General features: G+C 39.6%; 1 long non-coding RNA gene across 1 annotated transcript in view; it reads right to left on the reverse strand.

Moving 5' to 3' along the window:
• LOC112989905 (uncharacterized) overlaps positions 1 to 22,399 on the reverse strand; it is a 308,655-nt gene that overhangs the window by 226,213 nt on the left and 60,043 nt on the right. The window contains exons 3-5 of the long non-coding RNA XR_010389352.1: positions 21,875 to 22,044; positions 20,559 to 20,651; positions 15,453 to 15,605 (exon numbers count right to left, since the gene is read on the reverse strand). This is a non-coding gene — a long non-coding RNA (uncharacterized LOC112989905). The remainder of the gene's footprint in view (positions 1 to 15,452; positions 15,606 to 20,558; positions 20,652 to 21,874; positions 22,045 to 22,399) is intronic.

The following is a 22,399-nucleotide window of genomic DNA, read 5'->3' on the forward strand; positions in this document are numbered from 1 at the left end:
TGAATGGCTTGTAATTTTTCTTTTTTATTATTAAGCTGTTACCAAGTGCTACACTAATTAAATTCAGGCATCAACAGCAATTCCTCCAAAATAAGATCTGAAAGTGTAAATAATGCAATAAAATAAGTAAACAACATTGTGTTACCCCGAAACAAAACAAGCCAGGAGCAAGGAGAGATGACTGAGGAACTGAGAACTAGAGGGAATCTGGGTATGCCTGTCTCATGCAGATTTGTGCAATATTTTGTAATGCCTGCTGCGTTCTGCATGCATTTCACACCAGCAAATCTCCTGCTGGTGTGTTAAGGGCTGGCAGTTGAAGTTCCTTCTCTGAAGGAATGGCCTGCGAAAGAACCTCTCCCCTGGGGCTCAGATGAAAAAGAGGTACAGAGGAATGCGAGGGGATCACCAGAGACCAGCTACCCCTAAAGGCTTACACAAACAGATGTATCCCTTTTCTAGGATACAGACTCTGGTCCCACACACTCCTCTCCCCATGCCCAGAGAGATCTTGTTGCTGCTGCTCCAGCAGTCAGTGACAAACTCTGACCAACTGCACTGGGAAAGCAGCAGACTTGGAGATAGCAGAAAGAAATGGGCTGTCAGATTTCAAGTGTGCATGGGGAAGCTGAACAGATGGATCATATTACAAATAAACAAAGGGCCAGCTTTTCAGATCTTCCTCTACTTTCCTTGCAGCATATTAACCTTATTATTGTTATTTTATTTATTTTTTTAATGTTATTTTATTTGTTATTGTTATTAACCTTGTTGCAGCCTTATTTGTATTACAATAATCTCTAGGGAACTCAATCAAGCTGGAGGTCCACTGTATTAAGTATTTTTATAGTAAGAGAAAAGCCCTAAAAAAAAAAAATCTTAAAATTTAAAAACATAAGGTAGGCGGAAAATGAGGAAAAGCTGTTTTGCATCATGCTTGGAGCTCAGTTAATGCCACAATATTCTCAATATCTTTATCAGTCCACCAGCTTTTCCCAGACAGAATTAGCCATGCTCATTTTATAAATGGAAACTGAAGTGCCAAAAGACTGAGGAAATCATCCAAACTCACAAGAGAAGTTGCAGAGGTAGCTGTAAATGAAATCCCACTGTAGTAAGACCAGTTCTTTAACTGCCTAACACCTCTCTCAGGAACAGTTTCCACCTTTATTAGTGTGCACCAGGGAGATTCTGGAAGTACCAAAATACAGAATCTGAATACCTGGTCAGGTATACTGTGCATCTCATGAGAGGGGATGCTGTATATTTAAACAACAGGAGATGCTGAAACAGATTCTGACCTGAAACAAGGCTTTAAAAAAAGCATTGCTGTTCTCTTTTGCTTTGTAGAACCTTTGAAGAGTCGGCGTCAGCGCATGAGCTGACAGACTTAGCTTCCCACATATCTATATAACCAAAGCTATCAGGTTGCATGGCCAGGAACTGGAGTTCTGCTGAGCATAGATGACAGTTTTCTCAATGTGTTGCTTTTTACTTGCTGCTCCCTTCCTCCCAGACACAAATAATCCATGCTGAGGAACTGCTTCTTGCCTGAACCGTATCTAATCAATAATGAAATGAAACTAGTTCCAATCCTCCCTCAGATCACTCTGAAGTTCTGTCTGTGCCACAATTTTTCTGATGAGAGCTGGACCCCCCCCCCCCCCAAGATAGGCTCAAGCAAAAAAAAAAAAAAAAAAAGCACAGGTGAAATCAGGGAAGAGTAGAAAATCAGAAAATAAACAGGGCATTAGTCTCATGCTACCATATTTCCTTTAGTTTGATTTTGTCCTTTCACATTTTCCCAGCAGAACAAGATTACTATAATCCTGAAACTCAGCATAGCAACATAAGAACATCATCATTGCTAAGTTACCAAAGAGGAGTCAGCAGGCTATCCTGAAGACCAGATAGCATACAGTCCTGCAATGTGCCCTTACTAGATCTGTCTCATGCTAGTCATGGCTTTGGCTTTAAGCTCTTCTCAGTTGGTTACTCAGCTTAATTTCTAATGCTACTCAGACCTCTTCTCATCAGTGGAAATACACTGGCCTCTGCACATTATCCCGTGGGTCAAAGGAAAAAGCAAACATTTCAAGAAACTAATAGAGTAACATGCTCAGAATAGGTGCAGAAATTCAGCAAGAAGTGTTGCCTCCCATACACACCATAAGGTGATCTTATACTCTTGCAAAGATCCTGTGGACTTCATGGAGTGTTGACTGATACAACCCTGCCTCTTGCTTGGAGGCAAATGTTGCTAATCACCTGGATTTGCAGTCTCTGGGAAAGGCTCCAGCTCCAGGCTGCTGGCTTCCTCCCAGTTCCAGGCTGAGTAGAGAGCAGGAGTTTGATGGAAGGCAGCAGCCACAGGCCAAAGAAGCTGCCACAGATCAATACATCTTGCTCCCATGAGAGGCAGCAGCTGCCAGTTCTCAGTGACCTGTAGGACCACAATGCTTGCACCCACCCTGGGACAGGTTTCACAAATCAGAGAATTTGGCCCACCTCTGGTCATAAATACAAATCCCACCAAGTTTGTAGGAATATTCTTCATTGAGTACCAGTCATCCTTGGTACAGAAGAGGCCAAAACTAATGGTGACAGTGCATGCACATTTACAAATGGAAGTGAAATGCAGTAAAGGAGAAAGGAGACTAAATGCTCACTGCTCTTACAAACATGTCTTCGCTGTACACATTCCAAGAGTATAAATTCTCAGATTAATAATCAGTGTTTAATGTTAGCATAGGAGAGTAGAATGTTGTTTTCCAGAAATATCTGGTGGTTTTAGCTTGCTTTTTACCTTTTAACTATACATTCTCTTGGCTTTGTATTTTTAAAGTATGTTCCAAGAACTTCAGCAACTTTGTGTTTGAATTGTATTTCACTTTGTTCTGAATGCCAGTGCATTTCTAGGCATTAATCCTGCCTGTTTATTCTATGCACGTGTTTGTTCATTCACTTGGCTTGGTATATAATGAGGTTGTTGGCAGTTGAGGCTTTTGGTTTTTTTTTAAAGTATCATTAGGTTTTATGATATCTACAAGTTCAACATAGCAGAGTATTCACCCTATTAAAATGCACAGAACAATATCCACCAATTAATACTGGCTCCAGAAGTGGCGATGCAGACACCATGAAATAAAACTAATAGGAATATTTTTCCCATCCCAACATTTCTATCGCATTTTGTCTTCCAAAGGTTTAAAAAAAGTTTGTCCCTTTCCAGAGCCATGTCCTCTGGTTAAATATGTGCATGCACCATATCTTTGTGTTCAAACACCATGTACTCCCTCAAGAAATAAGAATCAGCCCAAGATGACAACCCCAAAAAATAGAAAAAGGAGCTAGTAGAGGAAAAACTGTTTGCAAAAGGCAGCCCTGTGACACAGCTTTCATGCCTGCAAGGAAAATCCAAGAGGATAAACGTTTACACTCACAAAAAACTCCTCCCTCAGCCTTGGACATTAAAGAGACAAAAATCAGACAGCAGATATGAGCTGATTCACAGGGCTCTTCAGACTTCTCAACCTACTTTGTTCTTTGCATGGAAGACTTTCCCTCGCACCCTGGATAATATACCTAGAACGAATTTGTGCATGCAGTCATGCTATGGCAGCAAGACCAAAGCATTATGCAGAAGTGTGTGCCTTCTCTAAGGATCCCAAGGAGAGCAATTCACCCAGAGCTGCTGGTATGCAGCATCACAGCTTCCTTCACCATGACCACACACACCAGATATACCTTGTCAGAACACAGAGTCAATTATCTGCTATGCAGGATCAGAGACAAGGTGGTCTTTTTCCATATAGCCCATGCAGCTGCACAGCAAACACATGATACACAAATGTAACAGGGAGCACACAAAGCAAACAAAATGTAAAGCTCACACAGTATGACACAAGCTGGATATAGGGACTGTGAAAAAGGCTAGCTGAAAGGTACTCTAATCAGTAAAACTGTTGGAAGGGTGTAGGGAGTGTTTCAGTCAAGTCATTCCAAGAACACCGAGACAGGAGCAAAAACCAGACCTCATTAAGAACATCTTTAAAGACTTTAAAGAATATTTAGTAAGAAATGAAGATTTTTAATAGTTCTTGTAAAAGTGGAGTGGTCAGCTTTCTTTGATATTATGAGGAAGGAACCATAACCATGGGTGGTATCATTCATATTTCTCTGATAACACAGGACACAGACTGGTAGCACATTATGGTTACAACTTCTGGTCTCCTCTGGATCTACAGTTGATTGTAAGCTGTTGTGAAGTGTATTGGCTTGAGGCAGAATTGCTCCCTAGAGCTTTACAGAGTAAGTGTCTATTATAGAATTGCAAAGGACTATTTGCTGATCCTGGTGATATATTCCAATTCTGTGCATGTGTCCTAACAGGGTTTATGAAGTACAAGTCAAACTTCTACAATGATTCCATAGAGCATAATAAAAAAAAATAGAACAAGATGCACCATCTTTGGTCATCAGATCAAACATATGGTTATGCTAGTTTACCTATGTATCATCAGTACAATGACTTTTGTATGCCCTAGTTATTCCAAGATTCAGAATCAAGGTCAGGGTTAATGCAAAGCAGACAGATGTAATATAAATCTTGTGGTTGTCTTTTTTTTTTTTTTTTTAAACTGTTGGAATGCTGTATTTATCATACTCCAAAAATCTCATAATTACATACACTACACTGTAAACCCCTAAAGGCAAATGTAGCTATTATAAAGAAACTTGAGAAACAAAACAAAAACTCATTCAGAAAACTAACCTATCCATATATACTTTTCTCTCCTCATAAAAGTTTCTCCACCACTTCCCAATTTTAATTAACATCTAGTCAACCAATAAATGGTTTTGTTCTATGCAATATAAATAAAAATAACCACACACAGAACTCTACTAGACTGAGCTTTCCAAATGTTTACCAGCAGATTAAAAATGCTTCTTATAAAAGCAATTAAAAGTAACGCCACACGGTATTTGAGTCCAGTCTCCTACATACTAAGCTTTTTTTCTTGACAACTGTTTGGCCTGTTTTGTATTCTCACTCCTGGAATATTTTACTCTTCATATTTTGGGACTAATGCAGTCAGCTCTTCCAAAAAAAGATGCATCTCTGCAGAGGGCCTACCTGTCAGATTATGTTACTCACTTCTCCAGTGATTCTTACTGTCATCACCTGTTGAGATGGCTCGGTCACTACTGTTAGAAAATGACACAAGTCCAAAGTCTCTGACAGATGCTTTTATTCAACTGCAACAGCAAAAAAAAAAAAGGGATAGAAACAAACTCCCAGTCTCCATTCAGGTACTAGGTCTGCCCTGAACTACATTTTTTCCTCCAGTTGCTCTGAGTTTGTCTCAATGTTGGTTACATGAACTTTCCACTACATGGAAAGTGCAACAGAATGCCTTATGGTTAATTCATCAGCTGATTTTGGTGGTGTTCTTTGTTTTTTTCCTTTTAAAAAATTCAGTTGGCAAATAGATCAGACTTCAGGTATAACGCAGTGAACAACCATGAAGCAGTCCTGAAAATATGTCCCATTCATATCACCATCCCAGTATATCTAGCACAATTTCCCCTTTACTGATGGTCAGAAGTTCTATTAATAAACTGTATTTAACCTTTCTGTACTACTATTATGAGCCACACTCATATAATCACATCAGGTTGTTAAACACAATTAGGACAACTTTATAGCTGGAAAAACTGAGGAACAGAAAAGTGACATGACTAGTCACACAGGATCAGCAGGAAAGACTAGATATTCTTTTGTTTTACCCTATCTTCCTGCATTGTTACACATACCAAGGAAAAAGAAAACTACTGTTAGTATAAGAACAGGGTCTCATTTCAGCCATATCTTAAGAAAACTGGAAATAGAAAGGTAGTATATTAGGTAGAGTAGAACCCCGAGTCTGAAGTGAATTTCAGACACCATGCACCACAAATTGAAATGCTCCCAGACATCCAACTCTTCTGTTCAAATCCACTGATTTATTGCCATAAAGCTACATATAATTAATTCACCCTCTAGCTACACTGCCAATTCCAACAGTTGGAAATCAGGATGCAGAACTCAAGGAAAACATTTTTTTCAATCACATTTTTCTAGCTGATATGGGTTTTGGATTCCTCCCAGCATCCACAACTCATGAGATTCACTGGTTCAGAAGTCAACTTTCCATGCATGCAGAGATAAAGGAGAAGACAGAAGATCTTCTGCCATCATCTGCCTCACTGCATCCTCTTTCCACATAGTATAGGCAGTAAAATCCTTGAGCTCGTTACCTTACTATGAGCTCACAGGAGCCCTTTTCCTTCAAAAAACTATTTAGTAGGTGTTCCTGCTCCTAAGTTGTTCCTCTGTCCTCCTACTTACAAATTTTAAAATCAGCATGAATAGCACAGAGCCAGAAGTATTCTGTTTATTGTTCATACTTAATATGAATTTAATATTTACTATTTTATTTACTTGCAACTGCTTTGTAATTTAGAGTCTCAGAAGTCTGCCTTATCAGATGATATTGGATCCACGAACTTATAGCAGAACAAAGGTCCAGCCTGCTCTGTGCACTTAATGACAAAAAATCTGTCAGGTATAACCACAGTAGTGTCAGTTCTGCATTGAAGCAGGGGGTAGCCTATATTTCACCTTAAGATCTCTCCCAGCTCTACTGCATTATGATTTCTATGATTGACCTAAAACTTAATTTTACACCAGGATGAGGAAACACAACTGAAGTGCATAATGGCCTGTAATCAGGCAAATGTTATTTCCTCATATAAACCTTACAGGTCTCAGGATGCATCCTACTGGCTTCAATACTGAGTGTAGCATAAATGCAAAAGTGAGGCATGAATAGATAGATGGCAGTTAGGATAGCATTCATTTATCTAGTCTTTAGACTTTGCCCTTTAAACATTATATCCAAGCTAATTGTTTCAACTCCCTTTATAATCAGTAGAGAGAATCTGCTGTGTAATTCACTGAGTTAATTTTAGATAAGTCAGAAGGACTGTGGACAGTATTACACAGTCCATAAGGAGGCTACCTTAGCACAGACTGCTACTTCTGACAGCCATCACCACCACAATTTTCTCCCAAAGTACAGAACACAGACCATGCATTTAAAAGTAACAGAATACAGCTAAAAACATCAAGCCACAGGCTAGATTTAGTGGTAAGAGCAGATTTTTAAACATTATATATGAAAGAGGAGTTTATGATCACTAAAAAAAGTACCACTCCAGAGATACACGTGAACATATTCACCACCATACCCCATAGTTCCCATTCTGTTAATCTTACTACTTGTAAACATGTTAAGAAAACAACTAGCTACTTTGATCCATTCTCTTGATTCTGGAATAAAGTTTAAGCAGAACAACAAGTTACTTCACCCATATCACTGTATGCCAGACAACACTGTCTTGAAGACTTTTCATCTCCCAATCCCCTATGAGAAATGCAGTACCATTTACATTTTTTCTGAGCAATCCAGTTGAGACCCTGACCTCTCTACACAGTGCAGAATAGATACGGAGACGCTTCAAGTGCCAAGGAATCAATGCAGTAAGCCCCACGTTCTCTGGTCCTATATCCTTAAGCACATTCTCAATGTACTTTCAGTCTTAGCAGTGTCCATTTTATTTCCCTGAATTCAAAACAAGGTATTTTGCTTAGTTTTACTCCTTCTTTGAACTCAGTCAGAACCTGTCCTTTCCAGAACTCTCCTGTATTAGCAGATAAAACATCTTCATTCATGCATGAGAAATCAACAGGTAACACAAGAAATACTCAACCCATAAAGCACAGTTTACGAGTACTGACATAAGTATCAGCAGATTCTGCAGGAGCCGCGAGTGCTTGGATTCTAGTGACAATGCTTTCTAACAGAAGATGCCTTCTTACCATATCTCACTACGATAACACTGCACAGTGTATCTGCTGTAGCTGTAGGTGACACCCTTCATTAACACCATCACAACAGCCTTCAGCCTCTCATTAATCTGAATGCAGCAGTAGCACATTAATAAACTTCACAGCTGCTTACAAAGCATTCAGCAAACAGTACCTCATTTTTGTCACAGACCCTTGCATAGATTTGGCCCTCAGTTCTGCTTATAGAAAGCAGACACTTTAGACTCTTCCATTATCAAACTGTTGTGGCATTAATTTAACAGAGAATTAGAAAATATTTTGCCTTGTTACTCACCATCCCTTTGCCATATTCTTGTTCCTAGAACAGACCTAGAAAGACTGCAAAGGGATCCAGTGCTGTGGCAAGGGATAGTAGATGGACCAACAGAAGAGCTGAAACTAAAGCTATTCCCAGGGCTGTGCTGAGTTGGGCCCACATCCATTATAGACACCATCAGAACAAAAACTCCTTCTCCCTTACAAAAGGTGTGCAGGGAACAGTTGTTTCATTCTCTAATCTACTTCTAGTTCTATTTTCTGACAATGTTCTAAAAGGTTGATTCCTGTTCCCTCTACTTGCATTACAAAGTATTTTACTTTGTCAGAGGAATTATCTGCAAAGTGATCACTAGCTTAAGGGTGACAAACCCCTCCCCCGCTTAGGCCTCTGAGAAGTACAGAAACAAAAAGGGAAAACAAAAATAGCCAGTTTCCAGTGCAGATTAGAGCAGTCTCAACAACAGACCTGTGTCCTGACTGTCACAGTCTTTCAGGCCCTCTTACTAACCCAGAGGCTCCCAAGAGCATGGCTTTCCCTGTTCCTGTCTGCACTGAAAAGACAAGACTTTAGCTGACCTGAGGAGTACCAGGAATGCTGATGTGGTAAAGAACACCCTGTGGGGCTTCCTTAATCCTAGTGGGAAAACAGCACACAGAGCTCATTCTTTTTACAGAGATGGTGCACACAACTGAATCCCTGCAGCCACAGACAAAATTTGTACGGACAGGAGGAATCACATCGACAGCCTAAAGAGACCAGGACCATTTGGGAATGAAATAAACCCAAGCCTCTGCATCACAACCAACAGATATCACCACATGCTACCTACATCACCAAACTACAGCTCTTACAAACCTGTAACTACTCAAGAGAGCTCCTGTTCCCTTGGAAAACCCTACTCTGTCTTCTTATAGCTTCTTTAAGGGATACAGCATTCAAAAATATTGTTTTACCTTCCCTACTTAGTGCAAGTACTATTCATGCATTATAAACCCAGAGAAAGACTGGTTGCTATGCTCAGAATTCATATTTTCGTAGGATTTCTCTCCTTCTCCTGTTCCACAATTTAATGACTAAATCTTGATTTCAAACTATTTTTAACAAGTCATTTTTCTTTAGGGGGCAAATACTTTTTCAAGAATGTCACACATTTAAATTGTCCATTATTTTAGTTTCCTGACAAGCCACTACACACCTAATAAAGAAATGAAAATCTACAGCTAAATAACAATGGCCTCTTTAAGATGGTCTAAGTTAACAGCAGTGCACCAAGTCTTGAAGATGACCCAGACTATGATCCTTAGGAGTAGCTTAAGTTTTGCAAGTAGATTCATCACAGTAGTATCATCACAGGGATGATACTGGGACCAAAAGTTAGCTTTTGTCAAATGGACACAAAGCTAGATGGACCCTAACACCAGTAGCAAAATTATTTTGCTATTATAATAGTAAAACTGAAATCAAAATTTAGCAGAGCTAAGTAAGTTTTTTTCTTCAATGAGATAAATGGAGGAATCTGAATACCTGGAAGGCCACCCTGATATTTTATGTTTTTGTTGAATTGTTCTGAGCACTATGTACCAGGAACATCTTATTTCTCAGACTCAGGCTTTCCTCTCAGTATAAAGTCACCAGCAGCAGCACAGATTTCTTTCTTGATTGGCTGATGATTACTGGTCTTGACACTGGCAGGTACTCTGGGCTGTGAGTAATTCAGGGATGCTGAGTTGTTCAGTGACAAACTCTGGGTAAAATGAGATCTGGCATTGCAGCTTATCTGTCTGTGCTTCAAAGCAGAATTAAGGAGTAAGATTTCTCTGTTATGTCTCAAGTTCACTAAACAGAGGCCTGAACCAAAATGCCCTTGCAAACATCAAGATGTTTGCCCCACTGAAACTAAAAGAAACATGATAGAGTGGGTCTTCACACACCACTGTTCAAGAACTTAAATTGAGTAGCACCTGTTGCTGTAGTTAAGCATTCGATTCAAGTTTAGAACAAGGCTAACTGATTCCAAGTGACTTGGTTAGAAAGAAAAAAATATTCTCTGGAAAAGCTAGAAGGTCAAACAGCTGCTCTCTGCTAGATACAGCTATGCCACTGTAGAAGTGGATGGTTACCATGAGAATGTGGCCCAGGTTTTTCTTTGTGCAAAAAACCTCTACAGATCTCCCAGCAGAGCCCTTCAACACCTCCTTCATTTGTTCAGACAAAATCATTTAGGTCAACTTGGACTGTGGTCTGAGTTAACACCTGGATGATTTTACCTGAAGCAAGTGAGAGCGCACTTTCAGAAACTACTCTAAAGGAAACTGATAGAGTGAAGCTAAGCTCCAAAGTGGATCCTGTCTCCTTAGGCTGATAGTCTTTAGAGAAGAGGATATCCAAGCTCTGCCTGACATGACCATGGGGATTCAGCTGTGTCTACCTGTGCTGCCTACTGTCTCCATACTGTCTACATGCGAGCTTTTTTTCCACAAGAGCTAAAGAAATCCTAGGTGGTGTTCTTTACCATGCTATTTGACCTTAGAAAGAGCAGCAGAAATACTGGGAGCAATGAAGCACAGCTGAGGTTAGTAGCTTCTTCCACAGACATAGCTAGATCCATAAAACAATGTCTATGCAGGGCCTGGAGCCAAAAGCCAAGAACCTGTAGCTCAGGTAGAGAGAATGCTGCACAGCTACAGATGGAGATCTTCTGGGGCAGAGTCTCAGGACTGCAACAAAAACAGCTTTTACAAAGAAAAGGTTGACATGAATTGATACAGCTACTGCCTGGTAACACTGATAATCAGTGCAGAAGTCTCACCTAGTCACTAGCACTGGGGGGTTTCATAATCTCAGTAACATTTACATTGACTTCACACTTTTGAAGAGGGATTTGGGGACTACAGTCAAAGCACACTTGAATGAAAAAATTCAAATCCCTATAGTGCGCTGGGTTTCAGCAACAGAAAACAACTCTCTCTCCATCATCTGCATAACAAAGAAACCAGGTCCCTCTTTTCTTGAGCCTTAGGGGAAGGTTTCCTATGCACCAGAGGCACTGCAGAACAATCCTGCAAAATCTTCAACACAGAAAGGAGAAGGCCTTTATATTTGGGATTTTTCATGTTAAAACTGAAACCAATGTTTCCTGTTCTGTTTTTGTTTCCAACATAGCAAGTCTGGTGACCTAAAAGCAAACTTTGGGGTTTTTCCCCCTCCCTTTAATTCTGACCAGTTCTGCATTCCTGATAACCCATAGATGCCAGTGAACTCAAACCCTCATGAGGAATGAGGAGATCAGGGAAGGAAGGAGAGATCAAGCATTGATCATGCAGCTGCAAGAGTAACCAGCTGACAAAAGTCACTTCAAGACTTCATGATCCAGATTCATCCTAAGCTCCATCAGCTTCTGACAGACTAGTCTTGAGGGAAGACTGAGTGTGATGGCAAAAAACCCTCAGAGGGTAATTTTGCACAAAAACACCCTTGAGCAACCTTCACAACAAAGCAAATATGAAATACTTGCCCTTTTAAAGTAATTGGAAATTCCTGTTTTCTGTCATAAGTCAGATTTACCTTAGGAACAGACCAATGCAACATATAGATGGGGTCTGTCAGGAAGAAAAGGAGTCAGAACAAGTATGAAGCACACTGATCTTTGAATAACCTCCACACCTCAGATTTTGGAGGACAGAAGTCTCCAAGGAAACAGTATCAGTGACTCATTCTCACTTCAAGTGCTCTCTGGGAAGAGAAGGCCCACACTGCCTCTTGTAGGCATGACTCAAAGGCAGAAGCTGGCAAGAGCTGCTGCATCTTTCTGCAAAGGCCAGAAAGGCAGAACAAAGAACAGGTATACAAACACACCTAAATACCTCTGCCCATGTTCGCCAAAAAAGCTCTACTACAAGCTCATCTGACACAAGGAACTTAACATATAATAAATTGCCCTATGCTCTTTTCTGCTCTATAGGACTGTACCTGAAAACTATACAACCAGGAATTACTAAGCAACAACGTGCAGCTCTCATTGCTTCTCTCAAACTGTATCAAAACAACAGAATTTCAGCCTTGTGGTAAGCTTGTGTATATTACTAAATTTCTTAACTACAAGTTACAATGCCTCCTGGTGCTGTTGCTCTAATCAGGATTATAGTTAAATTAGTGTAAATGAGATATTACTCTGTATTCAAGGGTAGGTAACAATAAAGCCAATAGCAAGTGAACTCTCTCCCCACTTCATTCACATTTTCAAATAAATAAGCAAACCAACCTGGAAAAAAGGTTTGGTTTCTTGAAACACACCTGAGTAGTTCTCACTTGACTCAAAAATAATATTAGCACATCATCTCTTCGTAAGTTCAGTTTATGATATGAAAAAAATTGTGAAGAAAGCAGGAACACCAGCTTCTCAAAGGAAAATAAAGAAAAAAGATGCACAAAAAATCCACTGCCTCTATACTTCTAAAGTATCACCTGCTCTGACAGTATCTTTTCTATGGCTCCATCTTTTGTATGATCTTATTCCCCAAACCAGCTTCCTCTTTGTCTGAGCTGTCTCCCTGAGGCAACAAATTTGTCTATACAGCATTATATGTATACTGCTATAATATTAAGCAGTGTCTAAGCCTACACAAAGAACAAGAACCCTCAGAGTGTTACCAGCCTTAAATGAATGAAAACTACACAAGAGGGAAGAGCATTCAAAAGTATTTTTGAGAGTGCATCTTTTCCATCCACTGTGGTGTGTGGCAGGGGAAGGGGGTTTGCCCTGTAACATCACATCTACAATCCATCTCAGAATTCAACTGAAATTGCAATGAAGAATTCTATTATAATAAAAAAGGTAAAAGATTTGGACCAAGTATTTATCCCGATATGACCTCACCCAAAACCTTTTGGTATTCTCATCCAAGGCACTGCCTTAGAATAGAATTTTCTGATAATCTCAGTTTGCCTTCAAACAGTTTTCTTCTACAAGCTCTGTAGTACAGTGCTTCTGTACAGAATATATAGAAAGTATTTGAGAGTCTCAGTTTTTTTTAAACCAATTTGCATTGTAAAAAGATGTGGTGAAAAAACAAGGGAAGGCTGAGTCTAGGGAGCCCAAGCAAGCCCAACATCCCCAATCTGCCTGAAAAAGATGCATCTGAGATTTCTCTACTTGCTCTAACATAGCTATATCAACAGGAACAATTTAAACCTCTAGTTTATTGAAGTGCTCCTACCTCACATAAGACTGTCACAAGCTGATGCCTTATGAAAGGCTCCTCATGCTTGACTGCATTAGCAGAATGATCCTGCCTGTCTCAATTTTCCATGGCAGGACTGCGTGACTTGACACCTCCCCAAACTCAGGAGCATGTGAGATTAAGCTATATTTGGTCACCTCTCTGAAAATTACTTAGAGGTGAAATTTATAGATAAACCACTTCTGTCTTTCTCCCTCCATATAAGCCTTTTTTTTAAAACCCTTTTGATGCTGATTATCAGTGATGCTTAATGCGCAGGTAGAACAGAAAGCTAACTAACCAAGTTGGAAGCCTTTTAAACCCTTGTGTGGGTGTAAAATTCAGTGACTGTTATTTACTTGACTTTCACATGGTAATGGTCTAAAAAGCACTATACCAGCAGATCGAAGAACCAAGAGGTCCTCATTAGCCATTTGCTACAGTGACATGTAGTAACACATAGCAACAGTGTGCAATACCTTGAGAGAAGTAATAGCTTATCTAAATGACAGTACAAAGCAGTTTTACTTCACTGACTGATGGTTGCAACATTCAATCATCAAAATGTTCTGCAGCTTTTCACGTTGTGTCACCTGGGACCACCCACAGCTTTACAAGGCAAAGGTTGCATCATCACTCTATAATGTCCCACCAGCACTGTTGTCTTGGTCCTCTACTCTGACAAAAGGCAGAGTCCTTACTGATGTACCAGACCAAAATCTTTCAAGTTGCAAATGCATCCTGGCAGCAACCCATTCAAGTGTGGACTAGGCTTAAACTTTCTAGACTGGAAAGACTGAGTTTTGGCTATCATTCCCCCTCATACCTTCTCTCTATAGGGCATACCCTGTGTGAAGCAGCAGCAGGGAAAGTGGGCTCAGCAATTGGAAAAGCCTTCATTACGCAGGCTGATACAACTGATTCCATATCCTCTAATGCAGGGAAGATGGACCATGAACTATGCCCTGTGGATTCATGCCCTTTGGTCAGCCTCTGCTTTGCCTGTCTTGAACTGGCTCTGGGAAGAGTTTTGTGTTCCAAGAATAAATCCTTGACAGAGTATATCTAACTTCCTAGAAGTGCTGATACTACAAGACTTATATACTGCACATCCAGCCTGGAACTGGTGTCAGCCAAGCAGGCTGTTGGACAGCTGACCTTTCTACTAATAATTATCTGCAAATAAAATTAAAACTTCAGCCAGCTATAAACTGGCTTTGTTTTTTAAAAGCAGCTTTCATGCTTGGTTGACAGTTCTGTCTGGGGACTAAACACTTCTACTCACCAGTTAGGTAAACTATAACCAGTTGCAGGGCTCAAGTATTACTGATTCTTCTTCTCCGCAGTGAGTTGGGTCCAACTCAGGAGATGAGAGGTTCATACCATTCGGTTTATTCCATCTTGTCTGGTCCAGCCAGGGGACCAGCAGTGTATGTACTCCTTCTAGTGGCTACAGTAGAACCAAACAACTATTGGCAGTAAACTAGACTGCTTTGCGGCTCTTAAGTGTAGGATACCTGTTCACATGCAAACTGTTCCTTGACCTACTTATGGCTAAAAACAATGTTTCCTATAAGCAAACTTAGAATTTTACCCCCACGTTGTACAATATCCTGTTTTTTCTCAGACACCCACAATAAAGACAGATAAACAGAAACATTAGCCTGTAATTATGTACTTCTACCCACGCAGCATACTTACAGCACTAACCACCTATAGCAGTCTCTTCCTATTAACAAATATTCTGTTCATTGTAAAGAAAGGGGAAAAATACAAGGGGGGGCATATTACAGACAGATTTAATCAGCTACAACTCCTCTTGTCAAACAACTTTGAGAGAAATTGCTTTGGCTCAACTGCCTTCCAATCAGATTAAGCACAAGAAGATTTCAGTGCAGAAAGATGCTGACCAGTTTCATTATCCTCAAACAGTTTTGTCATTCATTCACCATCCTATAGCTCATAGAAAGTGACTGAAAAAGTGACAAAAAAGGAAGTTGGAGCGAGAACTGACAAATACCTCTGATTTTGAAAGTTGGCAGAGCATCAAAAAATTTTCTGGTCCAAGGTCAAGACTTGAGCTTTATCCAGAGTACACAAAACACAGCATCTCAGTACAGGAAGATGCCAAAGATCCCTTTGTAATTTTCTTTCATGGTTGCTCAGGATGCTGCTAAAAAAGAGAAAATACTTGAGGAAAATATATACTTCCATGGACATTTTGTTCAAAAGCCTAGCTTAATAGATGTGTGTTATTCTGAACAGTGACCGTATGTCTTCAATAATGCACCACCCCACTATCAAAATTTTTGAATGATGGATTACTGGCATGATCTCCACTGCAGAGGACTGTGTGCTTAATGGAGAAAACACACTGCAGAGCAGCACAGTTAATTTAAGTGCTCTGAAAGGTAAAACACCACATCCAAAAGACAACTTAAACATTGAGTATTCTGCTGGCTTTTCATTACTGGCTGAAAGCTGCAAAAATCCTGTAAGTATCTGTTCCACCTGCTACTGTTGCAGGAGGAGTCAGGTCAAATCCACTTGCTGTGCTGCAAAATGTCTCAGTACACCAGGTAAAATTGTACTGCTGAACAGCCTGCACGCATCAGCCAAGAGACACTGGGCTGCAAGGCCCTCAAGATGCTCAAGGTACTCCAAGGACTTCTACCTACACGGCAATAGCTGAACTCAATGCAACAGGGCATCTTCATTATCACTTATATGCATTCCAGGTATACCCATGATATATTTTATTCTCAGAAGCACAAGTCCCAGAAAAAAAAAAATCAACTCCCATAAAAAAAAATTAAGTACATGTTAAGTAAGAGAGAGATTCCTTCGGCACAATTCAGAGTTACTATGAACATAATAGTAGTAGCTGATGATGATCTTACCCATCCAATTTTAATGCTTCAATACATGCATTCTTTAAAAACAAATCATTAAACTATCAGGTCCATCTAACTGCCTCATTACCATTCATTCATTTCTTGTCAACACCACAAAAATAGTTTGGAGAAGGGCTTTGCATAAGGAGAGAGCTCACATGGGAAAGAGAGGGCACAGAGAAATGACTGTAGAGGAATCAGACCAGGGAGCCAGTCAGTACTGAGGTATGTGCTCAGACACCAGAGAAGTAAAGTACACATGGGGCAATCTAGCACAGGAGGTTTTAGGGTGTAAGTAGCTACTTCAATAGCCAAAGTAAAAGGGGATGTCACAAAGAAAAATCAATCTCATGTCCCAGTGTCCTCTGACTGTACGAGGTCTCCTAGCAAGCCAATACTCAACAGTAAGAGGAGACTATACTAATATATACTTTAATTCTGTACTGTTACTGGATCCAGATTGCCTCTGCACCACCGGCCTTTCCTCATAGGCAGGACTTATCATTGGAAACAGCACTGAAAACTATCTGCCTAGGAACTAATGAATTGGCCCTTATTTTCCTGCTTTACCTATGCTACAGGCTGAGACTGACTGATCTTCCAAATTTCAGAGGAGCCTCTGCACAGAAAAAGTAGTTAAGACAGTTTAAAGCCAAGTTACCTGCCTGTGTACCTAGTAATGGCAGTAATACCTTGCAGTCCTCACATCCTGCTGGGAGAGAGGCCAGTGTTGTCTCCCTTACTCTTTTCAGAGAGGGAGAAAGTCAGCACCAAGATCTGAAGTGACTTGCCAGAGGTGTCAGGAAGCAAAGATGTCAAGTTCTCTGCTTCCATTTCTCAGCTTGGACATGGGACCCAGGCTCCTGCTGAACCCCAGTCTGAGCTCTGTGGCTGCTGGGTGTGCAAAGGATAGCTTGCAAGTGACAGAATGGGGATTATAAAACCAAAGGGAACCACCACACTAACCAACTCCTGCTTTCATCTAGTAGGAGGGCATTTAACTACTGTCCTTTGCTCTGTGTGGATCATGGATTCATACGCATTATAATGAAAAAAAATTATGTTGCAGTCCCTATGATCACGTCACTACTGTGCAGTGAATCACAGTCCTTTCCGATGTGAAGCACTGCTGCAGTGGCTTTGTCTTATACCCACTGCCAGAGGAACCACTTCAATGAACTAAGCTACCTTGTAGAACAGCCACCATAGGCTTTCAAACACCCATTCAACTGCAAGCTCTGGTTATTTTCTGGGTATATTTGCCAAGCTTACATATATGCAAATTAAACTGTCATAAGAATAGGTGTCAAAATGAATGGCAGAAATACAACTGACCATAAAGATTACAGTAAATCTTTTTCTCATAAGTGCTGGCTACAGCAGTAGCTTCACTAAGCCTGAATCATTACTACATCAGGTCTTGGTTCAGTAACAGCACTTATCACAAAGTTTAAAAATAGAGTCCTTATTCAATTGTCTGTTTATAAGATTAACAGTAGGTTTGTTTTTTTTTAAACTAACAGTCACACCAGTGGGAATTTTCTTGGTCCAAAGAACTCAGCCACTAATAACTCAAAGCCACATTTTGGCAGAGACCATGCATATGTTTTACATAAAGGCCCATAGTCTAGTTGGCTTAAGAAAAGCCCAAGCTGAAATCCAAGTACATCAGGCTGATACCAAGTTCTCTGGTTCCACACAGTAACACATAGCTATTACACATTGTTATTACATGATATCATAAATAGCTTGTTTCCACCTACACTGGCAAGAACCTAATTGTAGTACTACTAGAATGGACAAAGCCATGGTTTTCTAGTGCTGGGTTTCTGAAAATTATGATTGCAAAACAGTTTAATGCTTACTGCCCTTCTGCTGCTTCCAAATTGTCAGCACACACCTGCATAGACAAGGACATCCAAGGGGTTTCAGAGTGCAACAGAACATCCCAATGGGGCAAAAGCTGGAAACCCTTCTTCAGCATGGCCTGGGGAGGAGAGCTCTTGGGAAATACCTATTCAAATAGTCAGGAAACATTTCACAGAAGGCAATGGAAAGTCCCAAATTTAAATACTGTACTTAAAGTGCCTTCATTGTAGCACACGTCAGGCCTTTGTTTCCTACCTTTACCACCCATTTAAACTGTATTTTCAGCTTTTAACAGAGCTGCAAGAAGAAACATTTGTGTCTCTCACATAATCCCTCCCTCTTCTCCACAACATATCATTTTCCCAGAACAACACAAGGAGCTGGTTTTCTGTTAATTGCTCAGTAAGAGAGTGCCTCAGGGCTTTATTAAGGAAGATTTCTGAGAGACTGAACGATGTGTGACCTAAATTGGCTTCATAAGTGGTTTCTGGAGGACATAAAGCAGCATTCACAAGCATAATCGCCTTTCACCTTGACATTAATTATATACTTTAGCATTCATAATAAGTCATGGCCATAAGCTGGAGAGTTTGTAAAGTAAACATGTCAGGGAGGCAAGACACTATAAAAGGAACAAAAATAGGATTTTTTAAATAGTGCTGAATTGACTTTTTTCCCCCCCCTCTGTTTTACTCTCTAAATCAGCATGGCCCAAGTAGAAAACAACCACTGGTCTCTAAAGGACAGCAGCAAGTCTTCACCTCTGTAGGTTGCTTTTTCTTTAAAAATAAACAAAAAAAGGATGACTGCTCTTTTGCTCCATATATAAGAACAAAGGGATCTTGCTGGTTAAAAACAATTTGAGGAGCTATAGGTTCTTCAGGGTACCAAAAACAAAAAACCCAAAAGCCACACACACACACTTCCCTTAAAAATAGTTTCCCATAACCTTTCCTTTCTGCATTTCACTTCCCTGTTTTTCCTAAACAACTGCTGATGGCTCCTGTCAGAGACTGAGTCAAGTGATTCCTTATATGTGATCCAGTATGGTTGTTCTTACAGACTGTCTGCACTATACCTCCATTCTCTATTAGCTCATGTTTCTTCACATGAGTGAAGACTAAGCTTCTTGCAGAGCAATATCTGACATAACCTATAAAAAGAATATTTTATAAGCCTGCAACATCTTCCCTTTGATTCAGACTGGTTTTAGTTACAAGTATAATAGATTACGTTAATACTAGGAGTAGTCATCTGAGGCACTTTGAGATTATTACTGTAATAATGCTTAGATAAAGGATTTTTCTCCTCTTCCAGGTTAACTGCAGAGAAAAAACTGACAACAACATCGACTAAGCACAAACTGGTAACAAAGAACAATGAAGAATGATTAGGACTTCTCTAAGTCATTCTTTTCATAACTAAAGTTTAAGTTTTCCTTCATAGGCTATAGTTTGAGCCTTCAGTCAAATCTCCAAGAAAGCATTCTCAGTTTTCAGTTCTGTCCAAACTAGTCCTCATCTAAAACCCTAAGATTCTTAGATATTTCAGGGCATTTTGTATCTCCCTTGTAGCATTTCAAGTTAATCACACTGCATGAAAACACACTTAGATAACTGCCAGAGTGTTAAAACAGGTTAATGCTGAGTGTCCATGGACATTTCCAGATGCTCAAGGAAGGTGTGAAAATCCTTACTGCAGATAAGAGCAGTTGTTGCATTGCATTTTTGTCTTCGTTTCATTGATTTATAGTTACTTCCTTAATAGGAGGAAGGGTGAACATTTATTTATCACTTCTGATACCTATCACATCCTATTACTATCTTCTGGCTGAATTGTATCATTTTGCTAGTACTACATTTCTCTACATTTTTAAGTTGTTAAATAGCAGCTGAGGAGTCTTATGTGTAGCAGTTGATTCAGAGGCATTACATTTGGATGGTGCTATCATACCTTAAGGCATCACTCCAATTGCTCTGGTAGCAAACTTTTTCCAGGTCTTGCCATGAACACTGCTACCTTACAGTCAGTAATAAACATTCCAGGGATGACTTTAAGCCACTGTCCCAAGGGGATAGGCATATAAAACAATGGTAATACAAGTTCAAGGTATCTGTTTGCTACAAAAGTGATGCAATTTACTAAACTGACCATTGCAACTTGCAAAAAAAGCAAAGCAGAGGTGAGATAAGCAAGCCTGCAAATGTCAGAATGCAGAGGGGTAGCTGAAGGGGCTAAAGATGAGCTCAGAAAGTGATCAGACAACATTAATAAGTAACAGGAAGACAGGACTGCATATCATAGAGTTGTACTGCTATTAACTACTGGATATCTCATTCTTAGAGTATCTTAAGATACCATACCTTATGCTGAAACATTTTTGAAGCAACTTTTATTAGAAAAGTGTGTATGTAATCAAGCATCACTGCTACAAGTTCATATTGACCAAACTGTACCTGAAAAAGAAGAGTAAAAAATTTCTTGAAAAAGTGCTTAAATAGCTACATGAGAGATTTAATGAACATAAGAATGCATGTGTGGAAGTATCAAAGAAGAGCTGTAACTGTCTAGGTCCCTAGCAGTAAGGGATTTTTATACAACCAAAGATGAGATATGAATGGTTCCTTGGTATTTATTACTATCAGCTGTAGTAAGGTATTTAACACATTTCCAGTTAGCTACATTATAAACATTGCATACCCAAGTTACAGCTACAGTGAATTATTCCAGTAGTCATTCTTAAGATCAACTTTACTCCAAATAATCACAAATCAATTTTACCAGAGTTATCTGAACTACAGATAAAAATCCTATAATTACTTCCACCAGCTTATAACAGTCATTCAATAGCCTCTAGCATATCATCAAAGCTGTAACACAGAAAGTAGCAACAGACACCAACCCCAAACTGGCATAAGAACTACCTTTCAATTTCTTGCACTTGTCTTGGAGCTTAAGGCTCATCAGTGCTGTGATCTACATGTTCTTGGAAATATGCCAGTGTTCACTAGTAATCATACAGCAGTGTCTAATCGCAGGGATATAGGTGCACAATAATTCCTCCTAAATCATCCCGTGTCTTTTTCCATTTTGATCCCAACAAATTCATTGGGAGACTTATTATAGACTGTACTGGGCCTGAATGGGTTGTCATGCAGATTCCCCAGTAAAGGAATTCAAGTAAAAGCAATACAAGTAGTGAAGGGGTTTAAGAAGAAAATATATGATGAAAGATATATGAGGAGCTAAATGATCCAACATTCAGGTATCAGTATAGTTTAGTATGCTGGGTCTGGCAAAATGAGAGCTACCTACAAGAATGAGGAGCCAGAATTCTGTTATTCTCCAAAAGACGGAAAAATCTAACTCTGGGAAAAGTAAAGTTTAGTTCCCATAGGCCATTCAGTCTCAGTCCCCCTGCTAAGAACATTAGCTTGCCTGTAAATTAGAATGATAGGGCCACATGTCCCACTGAGGCTTCATCTACACTAGATGGTACAGTAACTTTAGGGAAATTATCAAAAGCTGCTGGCACAATTATGCTCTTGCTAATACCATTTATTCTAGCTCTGAGTAACAGCCTTTTCATATCACTAATACACTAATGCTTTCAATTTTACAGAAACAGAGGTACTACACTCATTTAGTTTTACAGGCAACAATTCTACTGTAGACATACCCTAAATAAACAGAGATCCATCAACTCTTCCACATAGACCAGACTGGATACTGGTACCTTCAACTATCATCTAACTTATCAGGAATCAGATCTGTGGCCAGGAATTAAACTTATCTCTGATTCAAAAATGTTTCCAAAAGCTCCAATGAACATTTCTGGGTTTTTTCTATCTGCAAGAAAAAAAAAACACGAACATCTACTGATAATATCGCAGCTCTACTTTTATGAGAGAAAATTCAGTAAGTATATCAGGAATTCGCTGATTTTTCATTAACATCTGAAAGATAACAGACCAGGACAGAATTAAAATAAACAAACATTACAAATGAAATCTCTCTCCATCATCCTTTTGATGATCTCATCCCCATTAAGTGTTCACTAGGTGTTCAGTGAAGCGCAAAGAGAACAGTTTTCCTTTGTAGTTATGTACCAGGAGGTCAGATTAGTCAAAATTCAAAGAACCTCGGCTCTGATGAAGACTTCCATGTGTCCTACTTAAAACTTTGGCTCAATAACCACTGAAGT

This window comes from Dromaius novaehollandiae, chromosome 5, assembly GCF_036370855.1.
Source record: "Dromaius novaehollandiae isolate bDroNov1 chromosome 5, bDroNov1.hap1, whole genome shotgun sequence".
Classification (NCBI taxonomy): Eukaryota; Metazoa; Chordata; class Aves; order Casuariiformes; family Dromaiidae; genus Dromaius; species Dromaius novaehollandiae.